Source organism: Equus asinus, chromosome 5, assembly GCF_041296235.1.
Source record: "Equus asinus isolate D_3611 breed Donkey chromosome 5, EquAss-T2T_v2, whole genome shotgun sequence".
Taxonomy (NCBI): domain Eukaryota; kingdom Metazoa; phylum Chordata; class Mammalia; order Perissodactyla; family Equidae; genus Equus; species Equus asinus.
In genome coordinates, this window is record NC_091794.1 from 12,622,828 (window position 1) to 12,635,683 (window position 12,856).

Here is a 12,856-nt window from a genome sequence, read left to right on the forward strand (position 1 = left end):
TGGATCATCAACAGTGAAAACCAATTTTGGTCAGCGTCTTCTGTTTTCAGATCAGACCCTGAGCAAATGGGGAATAGATTTGACTTGTTTATTATTGGCTCCCCGCAATCCAACTTTACCCATCTCTGTCATGGAGTGCGGGAGTTAGCTTCAGCTGCACGTGATGATGTTTCCCTCATTGCCTCTCTTCTGCTATCAGATTCATCTTCATGGAGACTGGATGGTGGGGGGTATGACCAAGCATAGTGACCCCATTCCCTGGACACAGTGTTTGCTCTGTGATGGGAGCTTGGCCTAAGTATTTAGGGTTGCCAGGTAAAATAAATAATTGCAGCTGAAATTTGAATTTTAGTTAAACAATGAATAGGTGTCTAGATTATGGCATATTTTTAATTAAATTTTTTTTGGTGAGGAAGGTTGGCCCTGAGTTAACATCTGTTGCCAATCTTCTTCTTTTTACTTGAGGAAGATTGGCCCTGGACTAACATCTGTGCCAATCTTTGTCTATTTTGTACGCGGGAAGCTACCATAGCATGGCTTGATGAGTGGTGTGTAGGTCCGTGCCCAGGATTCGAACCCACGAACCACAGACTGCCAAAGTGGAGCATGCAAACTTAACCACCATGCCACCAAATCGGCCCCTAGCATTTTTTTCACCTCTGTAGAAATCTTGTCAAATATTGAATGGGATGTATTCATACTGATACAGACTTATACTAAAGTATGATTTGTTATTTATCTGAAATTCAATTTTAACTGGGTATCTTGTGTTTTCATTTGCTAAATCTGGCAGCCCTAAAAGCAGGACCAGAGCCCTCTCTTGGGCTATATTTTATGAATACTAGTGGAGAGAATTTCTTTCTTTTGTGAAGGTTTGGAGGAAGACTAATACAAACCTATCTGATAGCCACTTTCCCTGATGAATAGGAGGAAGGTAAGCCAACTAGAGAGAAGCAGATATCTGAGTGACAGAAGAGATAATGACCCCTGAGTTCCAGCTCCCATCTTCTGTCCCTGGTTCTTCAGCTCTTCCTTTATGCTGTGAGCTGTCCCCAGTATCCTTCCCAGGTATGTGAGTCAATAAATTTTTCTTTCCTAAGCAAGTGTGAGTTGGTGCTGTCACTTTTAACGTCTGTATTTTTCATACTCCTTTAGAGTATGTGACATCCTTATCCTGGCCCCTGGCCTTCTCTAGTTTTCCCCAGGAAGGTGCATTGAGGGCTGTTCTCATGTTTGCTGGTGGGTGGTCGATCCCTTGTTAACTCAAGACCAGAAAGGACTTTATGGGCAGAATCCTTCATGGGTAAGAGGAGAAGCTGGAACACACTTTCTTTTACTTACTGCATCGAGAAGTGATGGTGCCTATAAGGAAAATGTTCTTTATTCAGGAAAACAGTGGAATCCAAATTTACCACAGAATGAACACTGGATGACAGAAGCTTGCAGAGATACAAGAAACAGAAAAGTAGGCACTTTGTTTCATGAATATCTCAAGTAATTTTAAAAAGCAAAGATAAACTAAAATTGTCAGTACGAGTCCTCCAGGCAAGAAAGAAATTTTCTTAAAAGAAGTCTTAAAAAAGGAGAGTGAAAAACTGAAGATGGGGCTGGGCCAGTGGTGTAGTGGCTAAGTTTGCATGCTTCAGTGGCCTGGGTTTGTGGGTTCAGATCCCAGGCACAGACCTAGCACTGCTCATCAAGCCATGTGGTGGCAGCATCCCACATCAAATAGAGGAAGATTGGCACAGATTTCAGCCCAGTGACAGTCTTCCTCAAGCAAAAAGAGGAAGACTGGCAACAGACGTTAGCTCAAGGCCAATCTTCCTCACACACATACAAAACTGCAGATGAATGAGAAAACTGTAAGCAAATGTTGTACACTTTCTTTTAAATTTTGAGCACCTTTTGGATTAACCACCGAGCTAAGTCCCTCATGAATAAGTGGGGGTATGTTGTAAGGGTCTAGCATATAGGCTTTCCCACCTCTGTAGAAATCGTGTCAGTTAGTTTCACCTTCATGAAACATTAGTCATAAACATGTGAAAGTGGTGTTCTAATCTGGCTGTGGGTTACCCATAAGACTCACTTTAAAATCTTTACCATCCCCTCCTGGAGAAAATAGGAGGCACGACAAGATGAATTACTAGGCTATGCTAAGGCCAAATATCAAGAATTCTGACTTTTAACAGTTAACTCGTTAGGCAGGTTGAGAGTCTGCAGCAAAGGTACAGATCAGGAGCTGAGTCTCAGATGAGACTGGACAGATTCGAGAAGTCAGTCCTTCTGGGCCAGAGACTTCCATAGTGTGAAATAAATAACGGCCCTTGACAGCTAATATAGAGACCAGGACCCACTGCTCAGGGTCCTGACAAAGAGAATAAGAATAAGTTGGCTAAAACCAGATTGATCTCTACGGTCTGCCCTGAGCAGAATCTAATGTAAACTTGTTTCATTTGTTTAACTTTTCTATCCCCTGTGTTGTGTAAGAATACTGTAGTCAAGATGGAGGCAGGTAGGGGCGTGTGGGGTGAGGGGGAGAGTGGAGAATGAAACACAGGAGGTTGAGTGAACAGTATTTGCTGAATGCTTTCCAGGAGAATTCAAGAGCACCATAAATAATAATACATAGTATGCCTTACTTTTTCTTTAAAAACAATTTTATAGACTTCAAAAATGTTCTGTATCCAAAATCTTCACTAGATTCTTCACAAGAATATCTATATGAAGTAAGATACATACGATGAAATTGATCCTGAAGAAATTAAGTGATGTGCTCAAAGTCGCCTGAATGATAAATAGCGCAGCCTGGACTCCAAAAGTCCAAGAGTCCAGAGTATCCTGAGTCATCTTTTCCAGGAGTCTTCATCTTTGTGCCTACTTAATTTTGATATCCCATTCATGTGGAGAGATGTGGTGTGGCTTTCTGTTTACCACCATGTGTCTGGTCTCCTCTTTAAAATAAAGAGCAGCATGGAGATGGGAAAAGGGAGTGTCCAGAATCAAACTAGGTAGCAATAGGGGTGATTATACAGATGATTGGAGAAGACACCAGGACCTAAGAAATGGCGTTTTAGATATCACTAAACAACACCTCTTAAAGTAAGCCTTCAAAGAATTCCAGAACCAAAGAAAACGGATAGAAGTCCATGAAAATATGAATGCTTTCAGTAACAGTTAAGGTAAATGGGATTGTTCTTGGAAATACTATGAACTATATCTGATGGAAGAGAAAAAATAACAGATGAAGTTGTCTATAAATTATACAGAGAAATCTTTTAATATAGAACATAATTACCAACAAGGTGACCCTCCTTGATTTCCTTCATTTTAATTCTCTAACATAATGTATATGCACATATGCCCAGACAAAATTAATGGTTAAAATTTTGAAAATGTGAAGATTGTAACTCAAACAAGTCATCACTCACAGTTGGAATGCAGGTACTTTTGGCCACAAAACAGGAACAAATTTGTTAGAAATTCGTTTTAATTGAGATTGTTTAAAGGAACTCTGTAGGGTCACATTGCCTTACATATAAGGAGAATCCTGCTCTAGCTTGTGGCTCTATGATGTTTTTCTATATGCTGGTTGCCAGTGGTTCTGGCCCATGAGACATATAGAGAAGTCTGTTGGCACTCTCCTTCCTCCTTTCTTCTTCCTGCTTTGAAGCTAAAAACAGTTATATTGGAATTAGAAGGGAAAGGTCAAGATAGTCTTTTGATTTAATCTTGACATTGCTGAGCTACTGACTTAATGTAAGCAATGTCTTAGTGTCAGATTTTGTGTCATATTATAAAAACACTCTATATTGTTTAAATTACTCCTAGTCAGTTATTTTATTACCTGCAGCCTGAAGCATTCTTAACTGACTACTGAATCCTATCTTTCTTGTTTTCTCTCTTTCAGCTTCCTATTGGTCTGCCTATTGTAGAGATTTTTTAAGTGTTTTTTTGGCTGCCTAGATTTGAATCTCCTTCCTATGTGAGATGCATCTTAGTGGGAGACAGAGACAACTTTAAACTATAGAAACTAAAAATGTCAGATATTTCTCAGCCTCATTGGAAGCTAGGGCTTGGGCAAGTAAAGCTCTCTCAACTGGATGTACCGCACCAGGTTTCAAGTGTGGACATAGTGACACAGAGAACCAGCAGCTAGGGCATTCAGTATTCTGGTCCTTGCAGAAGCAAAAATTTCCTCATCAGCCCACTTTTACATCCTGATTTGTAGCATTGTTTCAAGATGCATACATAGTTCTGAGCAAGATGGTCCAGCTTTCCTCGTGATTCAGGGAGCTACCCGATAGCCTTTTTAACAATTCTTTTTTCCCCTGCTTAATCAGTCATGGTTGGTTTCTCTTGCTTGCAACTAAAATCCCTGTTGATACATTTTCTATCTCCTTGGCCAAAAGAACAGAGGTCAGAGGACAGGCAGCCTAGCTAGTAGAAACGCTTCACCCTTTTTGCTTGAGTACATGGTCCACCTTTCACACATGAATTAGCTTGTTAAATAAGTTGACAGGAGAAAGGAAGAGAAAAGAAGCCCACATACTTTTTTTTTTTATTAAAAACTATGAAATTTAAGGCTTTAAGAGTCTGTGTAAAAACTATTGGTAATGATTCAGGGTAACTTTTAAGATGTTAATTTATGTGGTTTTCTCTGTTTTTTCATTCGTCTCCTCATTGAAGTACATAGCAGGTTCTATGCTTCTTTAGCTCAAGGAAAATCTGGATATGTAAAAACTAAAGTTTCACTTCCAGATTTTCATTTTCTAACAATCTAGGCCTTTTAATGAAATTGTGCTAGATGCGCTTGAGGGAGAGGAGAGGGAGAATGCCCCATGAGACAGATGAAAGAAAGGGGATTAATTTTCCTCAGACTGGAAAGATTTTCTTCCTGCTAGGGGTGCAAGGACGGAGAATCATTTCAAGGATACCTCAAGGGTCACAGCAGGGACCCTGCTCACTGTCAGGGCTGTTATAAGGAAGTAAGACCTCAGGGAAGAATATTGTATAGATCCCAGGCTTGCCAAAGATTCCTGCATCCTTAGTGTGACACACAGAAGCAGCAGGCAAGATAAGGCTGGGCCCAGAGGAACCGTGTGGACTGTTTGGGTCATAGTCATCGGGCAGATGGCCAGTGAGTAGAGTTCACCCTTTGTCACTGTGCTAACTAACATCCTCACATATCTTCTCTACCCTAGTGGTGGGGGGAATCCCCAGGAATTGCTGAGATTGTATTTAGACTGTCTTGGCAAGGAGGGGGCAAGAAATCAACATTAAGTCCATTTATAGAAAATAAAGAAATGTACTATTTTATTAGTTTGCCAGGGCTGCCATGACACAGTACCACCGACTGGGTGGCTTAAACAACAGGAATGATATTCTCACAATTCTGGAGGCTAGAAGTCTGAGATCAAGGTGACAGTAGGGTTAGCTTTTTCTGAAGCCTCTCTCCTTAGCTTGTAGATGGCTGCCTTCTCCCAATGTCTTCACGTCCTCTTCCCGCTGTGTGTGTCTGTGTCCTAATCTCCTCTTCTCATAAAGACACTAGTCATATTGGATTAAGCCCCACCCATATTACTTCATTTTTACCTTAATTACTCCTTTAAAGACGCTATCTCTAAATATAGTCACATTCTGAGGTACTGGGGGTTAGGACTTGAATGTACGAATTGGGGGAGGGAGCAATTCAGCATATAACAACTATCTTTTGTCCAGATGAGTGTGAAATAAATTTCCCTATATGATGATGTTACTAATTATGATAATGTTACTAGTAATATAAATAATAAAAGCAAATATTTCCCAGTGCTGATAGGGGATTAGTCACTTTTCTAAACATTTTATGTGATAACTCATTTAATCCCTATAGTAGACTAATGTAAGAGATATTATTGTTATCCTCATTTTATTAATGAGGAAGCTGAAGTATAATACACTTCTGTAACATTTATAAGCACAATGCTATGCTGCTTCTCAATAATAAAAATAGTATAGAAATTGTGACTTGATTGATCCTCCTGTTGGGCCAGGGAAAGGCTTTTTGCTTACAACGTCCTTCCCCATTCTGTCCTTGGTTCCTGAAGGCTCTGTCCCGTCATTTAGCATGGAGAGCAGTCAGCAATGCCAAGATTGGCTAGCCAGGAAGCAGAGGTGAGGGAAACCTCTTGGAATTGCTTTCATTTTTATTCTAGGGTATAGATGTGTGGCTCTTTGCTGTCTAGATTATAGATAAAATACAGTGAAACGCCATGAGTCTACAGTCTTATTTTTTATTTAATGGGTCTAGATTTGGTGTTGTAGTAAAAATATCCCCTGATGTAGACCAATAAGGGTGTCTTTTGAAGTCTTTTTCCTTGGCTTTAGGATTCCTACTCAGTTGGTTTGGTTGTTTCTTGTACTCCTTAGGTGTTGAGTTAATTTATTGGGAATCATAGGAATTGGGGTCTATAAGAGATTGGATTTCTTTTCTATAATCACTGTAGGTCAAAGCTCTATCCTACTCTCCGGTCCTGGTGGAGGAAGGGCTGGACTGTGCCATTTTATTTTATATGTGTCATGGTTGTTCATTTGTAATAGTTCATGACTCTTTATTTTAAACTTCCCTGTTTAATCTACTGCATGGTTTCTGTCTCCTGGTTTAACATAGACTGCTATAACCTCCAAGTAGAGATGTGTGTAGGCAATTGGTTATACAAGTTTAAAGCTCACAAAAGAGGTCAAAGATGGGGATAAACATTTGTAACCATAAATATATAAATTCTGGTGAAAGCCACAAGACTGGATCATCTCTCAAAGGAAATTAATTCAGAGAGAAAAGATACAAGACTGAATTAGTTCTAAAATTTAGACACAGGGGAAATAAGGAGGAAGTAGCAAAGGAGACTGAGAAGGAGCCCTGAGAGAGAGAGAAAAGGAGAGAGAGAAAGAAAGAAGCAGGAGAGTATTGCAAGGAGGAGAATGTAAACAACTATATTAAATGTAGCTGTTTGGTCAATTAGAAAAATGGTGGTGAATTGGCCATTGAATCAGGCAGTATGAAGGTCTGTGGCAATAATGGTAGTTTCAGTGGAGTGGAAGGAGTTAAATTTTAATTGGAGAGGGTTTATGGGAGAATGGGACAATGAAATTATAGACAGTGAGTATAGAAATTCTTTAAAAGAATTTTTCTATGAAACAAAGGAAAAATATAGATTAATGGGATAGAGGAAAGCATAGGGTCAAGGGGATGATTCTCTTTTTTTAAGTGATGAGTGAATGTACAATATTTTTTATTCAAATGGAAAAGTTCTAGTAGAAGGAAAAAAACAGTGACAATGGAGGAGAGAGAAAGAACCCTTGGATTCTGGAACAATGTCTGAAGAGAAGAGATGGGATGGAATCCAGTGTATAAGAGGTAGGGCTCATCCATGGCCACAGGAGTGAAGACAAAATACCTGGGCACAAATGCTACTGCATAAGTATGGGAACATGTAAAAATATTTTTGATCAAATCTATTTTGTCAGTGAAATAAGAAGTAAGATCATTAGCTGAGATTAAAGATGGGTGAGGGAGTGTTATTGCTTGAGAAGAGAGGAGACATGATTTAGTTTACAAATGAATGGAAGAAAGCATTAACTAAAGAAATATACAAGTTGCAGGTAAATTTAAGAGCTAGTAGTCATGGAGGAGTTTGAGGAAGATGGCAGAATAGGAAGCACCAGAAATCTGTCTCCTACATAGACAGGAATTACAATGACAGAATATATTTGATGTAACTAATTTGGAACTCTGGGGTCTATTGAAGGCTTGCAGCTTCCAGAAGAAGGCTGAGACAGTAAATTGTGGTAAATTACAGTCAATTTCAATCTTAGTCCAGTAATGGCTACCCATCCCTCACTCCCAGTCCTGTGGCAGGCAGCTGGCCACACATTCATGCAGCAGCTTGCATATTGCTTGCAGGAACCAGTGTGGACAAAAAGGACCCTGTCCACCGAAATATCCAGGACTTATGCTCTTACTGCTGATTGCTGCTTCTGATTGCAGAAGTGCAGACAAAGAGGCAGACAACCATTGTTGCACTCCTTCCCCCATTGTTGTAGGGATCTCCCAAATAGCCGAGTGTCTTCCAGGAGATTTAAGAGATTTTTTCCCCTTCAATTTTCTCTTTGTACCCTTTTGGGAACCAAATTTAAGAGCTGTGATATTCAAAAGCAACCACGTTTATGAGGGAATTTAGAAAGTCACCATGTATGCCCAGGAAAAGCACAGACTCAGAAAAGATCTGAGAAGATCTTAAATCTACACCTCAGACTGAGCACCGGCACAGGGACACCATACAACAATCAAAATCAAAACAAAACAGCAAACTCTAGAGAAGAGGGAGAATCTGAGCTCCAGAGTTACTGCATTATAAGATTCAGATGTCCAGTTTTCAACAAAAAAATCACAAGGCATACAAAGAAATAAGAAAGTTTAGCTCATTTAAAGGAGAAAAGTAAACCAAGAGAAACTATCCCTGAAAAAGAGTAGATGGCATACTTACTAGGCAAAGACATTAAAACAAGTGTCTTAAAGATGCTCAAAGAGGTAAAACAAGATGTGAATAAAGTCAAGAAAACAATGTTTAAACAAAATGGAAATATCAATAAAGAGATAGAAACATAAAAAGATACTAAAAAGAAATTCTGGAGCTGAAAATTACAATAACTTAAATGTAAAGTTTAGTAGAGGAATTCAAAAGCAGACTTGAGCAGCTAGAATAATCAATGAACTTAATTATAGAATGGGCAATTGAAATGATTGAGGTACAGAGAGAAAAAATATTGAAGAAAAATGAACAGAATCTGAAAGGCCTTTGGGACACCATCAAGTATACTAACATGCACATTGTGGGAGTCTCAGAAGGAGAGAGAGAAAGGGGAAGAGAGATTATTTGAAAAAATTGTGTCCAAACACCCCCAAAATTCAATGAAGGACATGAATATAAACATATAAGAAACTCAGCAAACTCTAAGCGGGATAGATTCAGAGAGACCCACACCAAAGCACGTTATAATCAGCGTTGAAAGTCATAGCCAAAGAGGGAATCTGAAAACTTATCACATACAAGAGAATCTCCAGTAATATTATCAATAGATTCTCAGCAGAAACCTTAGAAGTCAGAGGCAACACATTGATATATTCAAAGTGCAGAAAGATAAAAACTGTCAATCAAGAATCTATATCCGGCAAAATTGTCCCTCAAAAAATAAGGGAGAAATGAAGATATTCCCAATAAACAAAAGCTTACAGAGTTTGTTACCACTAGAAGTGACCTGCAAGAAATGCTAAAGGGAGACTTTCAGTTTGAAGTGAAAGGACACTAGACAGTAATTCAACGCTGTGTGAAAAGATAAATGTATTTTGACAAATGTATTTACATAGATAATTATAAGCTAGTATTACTGCAACTCTGGGTTATAATTACACTTTTTGTTTTCTACATTATTTAAGAAACTAATGAATAAAATCAATAACTATTAAGTTTATGTTTTTGGACACACAATGTGTAAAGATGTAGTTTGTGACATCAAAAGTGAAAAGGGGTAGGGATAGAGCTGTATAGGAGCAGAGTTTTGTGTGCTCTTGAAGTTAACATGGTATAAATTCAAATTAGAATGTTATAGCTTTAGGATGTTAAATATAATCCCCATGGGAACAGTAAATACAGAAAGCAGAATAGTGACTGCCCGGGGCTGGGGAGAGGGGAGAGTGGGGAGTGATTGTTTAGTGGGAGAAAGTTTCAGTTTTGCACATTGAAAAAAGTTCTGCAGGTTGGTGGTGGTTGTACAACAATGTGAACATACTTAATGCCACTGAACTGTACTCTCAAAAATGGTTAAAATGGTAAATTTTATATTGTATATATTTCACTACAATTTAAAAAATAAGTAGTTTAAAATAGAGTTAGCAGTTATGAATTTAAGATGAGAACATTCATTATGGTTTTGAGTCTTTTCTGTACTCTAATTTAATTGTGTGGATGTGGGTACAGAGTCAGTGAAGATGTGAGTTTCTCAAGGTTATAAGACCATAAGGTGACATAAGAAAGGAGTCAAGGAGTTAAGAGCATGCAAAGGATGAATTTAAAGACTGATTGTGGAATATAAGCTGATCACTAAAACTCTAGCCAGTAAGATCAGGCTGGTAGCAAAGGAAGTAGGAGACAACTGAAGTGTCTTGACCTTCATGAGTCAACTTTCTTTGAGAAGCCTTCCTGGAAATCCCAAACACTTACATTTAGAGGCCAGACTTAGTCAGGGAGCCACACCACCTCTGTGTTGGTTGCCGTACTGTGGGGGCTGCGTGTTCCTGTGATGCTGAAAGCTATGCCATCAGTATTTCAAATACTAGCAGGGTCACCCATGGTGGACAGGTTTCAGTGGAGCTTCTAGACTCAGACAGACTACGAAGAAGGACCTGGCCACCCAGTTCTGAAAAAATTGGCCACGAAGACCCTATAAATAGCAGCACAGCATTGTCTGATACAGCTCTGGAAGGGGAGAGAATGGCACAAAAAGACAGGGTAGGATTCCGCACTGCTGTCCACACAGTCACTACGAGTTGGAATAGACTCAACAGCACTAACAACAATACATAACTGTAAGGGATTCTGGAAAATCTGTTCTTTTCTTCTGAGGAGCAATGTGTCCTAATAAAAACCATGCTATTTTCTAGGGAAGAAAGGAGGAGAATGCATATAGAAAGCAACTAGCCGCCTCTGTTGCAGTGTGAAATAACGTCTTGCCTAATGAGTCTCTTTGGGAAAGAGGAAGACAGAAGAAGTTGATTTAGCCTGGGGGGAAGGGGTTGCTCTCCTTTAATCAAAGCTAGGCACAAGGCCAGTTAGGCAAAAAATGTGAGTTATACAACAGTGTGTTTTTGCTCATTCATTCATCGTCTTCTTTTTCACCTTCAGGCACACTTATCTCTCAAGTCATATGCATCTTCATCCGTTTCTCGTCTCTTTACTTACAGAAGCTTCTTTCAGGAAAGGATCTGATAAACCCAATTTCATTACTGTTTAAAAGACTGATAAAGTTTAGAGTCACTCGTCTGAACAATGTAAACATTTTTAAAAGGGATGAAACCTTAAGCTGAAAGATATGACATCTCATTGGAGTGGGTTCCTAGCTTAGGAAGTAGAAATAGTTTAAGAGATAAGGGGAGCTTCCTATAACCTCTGTGATAATGCCATCTTCCTATCCCCTATCTCTATGCTCCTAAGGATATCAATGGCCAGAGCAACATGGTTCAATCTTTCAGACTGTCAGTCTGGCAACAACTATTAATTCAGTCTGAGACCATATAAAAAGGAGCATTTTGCAATTGAATTGAATAAAGGTTAATAGCATAAAAGATGCAGAAATCACGATCAGATAGCTGTGGGACACAGACTACTCACAACTCAATCAGTGAATGCTGGCAAGTTGAGTTAACCTCATGGCATCCAGCAGAATTGGCCCAGGACAGGTTTTTGTTTGTGACAGAAGTACATTTCCTTTTCTGCTCATTGAATAGCCAAATAGAATTGACCGATGGTTTGCCACATGCCACCAAGAGATATCTTAGTTAGCACATCTGATAGACTCAGAATAGGAATGCTGCTTAACATAAATTTTATTGCATCTCAGCACCTGCTCCAGCCAACAGTCATTACTATCTGGGGAGGCTGTGCTCAGATTATCATTATTCCTGTATCTTTGCATTTGTATTCTGCCGACAACTGTGCAAGGTAAAATTGATAAATGGAGGGACTGATTGTGAGTGGCAGAAACCTGTGGTTGCAAGTCCTTTGCAAACCTGGAATATTAAGAAAGGTTGGGAGGGGGGAATTGTTTGTGTAATTGGAATCATTGTCTAGACAAACCTGCCTTTCTCTCTCTTTCTCTTTCTCATTCAACTTCCTTTCCTCCCCCCTCCCTCCCACATCTCTTTCTATATTTCTTCTCCATTAATTTTTGTCAAGATGTTTTGTTTTAGTTAGAGACAGGGAAAAATATCATGTGACAACCAGGACAAAACCCATCATGCCAAAAATCCAAATCTCTGATCAATAGAATAAATGCTAGAATTGTAGGATCTCATGTGTTAGAGCCAGGGATAATATGCAGTCAGGAGAGCCAGACCAATCGTAGAGATATTGAAATGCCTCCTTACCAAATGGATATGTCAGGTGACCCAAGCCCTCAGAATATATTCTGCCACAAAGTCCCTCGGTGGGTCTTGAAGGGTCCTAAGACCCTTAAGATTGCTTCAGTATCTAGAAACTAAAGAGTTAGACCTTGGCATGGCAGGGGGCCAGCAGGAAGAAGCTGCTGTCTAATCTGATTGTTCTAAACCCATGTCACATGGGTTGTTAACTGCTAGAATTTTTAACTGCTCAAGTGCCCTCCAAAAACTCAAAGAGGGAAGACTGCTGTGGGGTAGGAAAAATAAAATGAATTGCCCCTGTGTAACATACTGGCCTTTTGTTCTTAGGTACCAAACCAGTCACTTAACCCTCTTGGGCGTTTGGTGAGATCTAAGCGATGGTTCAGCCCATTTTGTGTGGCCTATGTGACTGTTGCAACCTTTGCTTGTTAATCTGTAAAATGGATTTTCTATTACATGTCATTTGTAGATGTCCTCTTATTGAGAAGGTCCCTGGGGCTCCCTGAGGGATTCACATTTTATCTTTTGGATATTTCTTCTCTCCAAAATTCAGTAGGCATAAAAATGTTTCATATCTTTAGTAGGATTCATGTCTTTTCAATCATAGTTAACAGTGGTATTCTTGACAGAAACTGCATCCTCTGCCATGTTGTTATGTCATGTACTTCTTTGAACCATTGT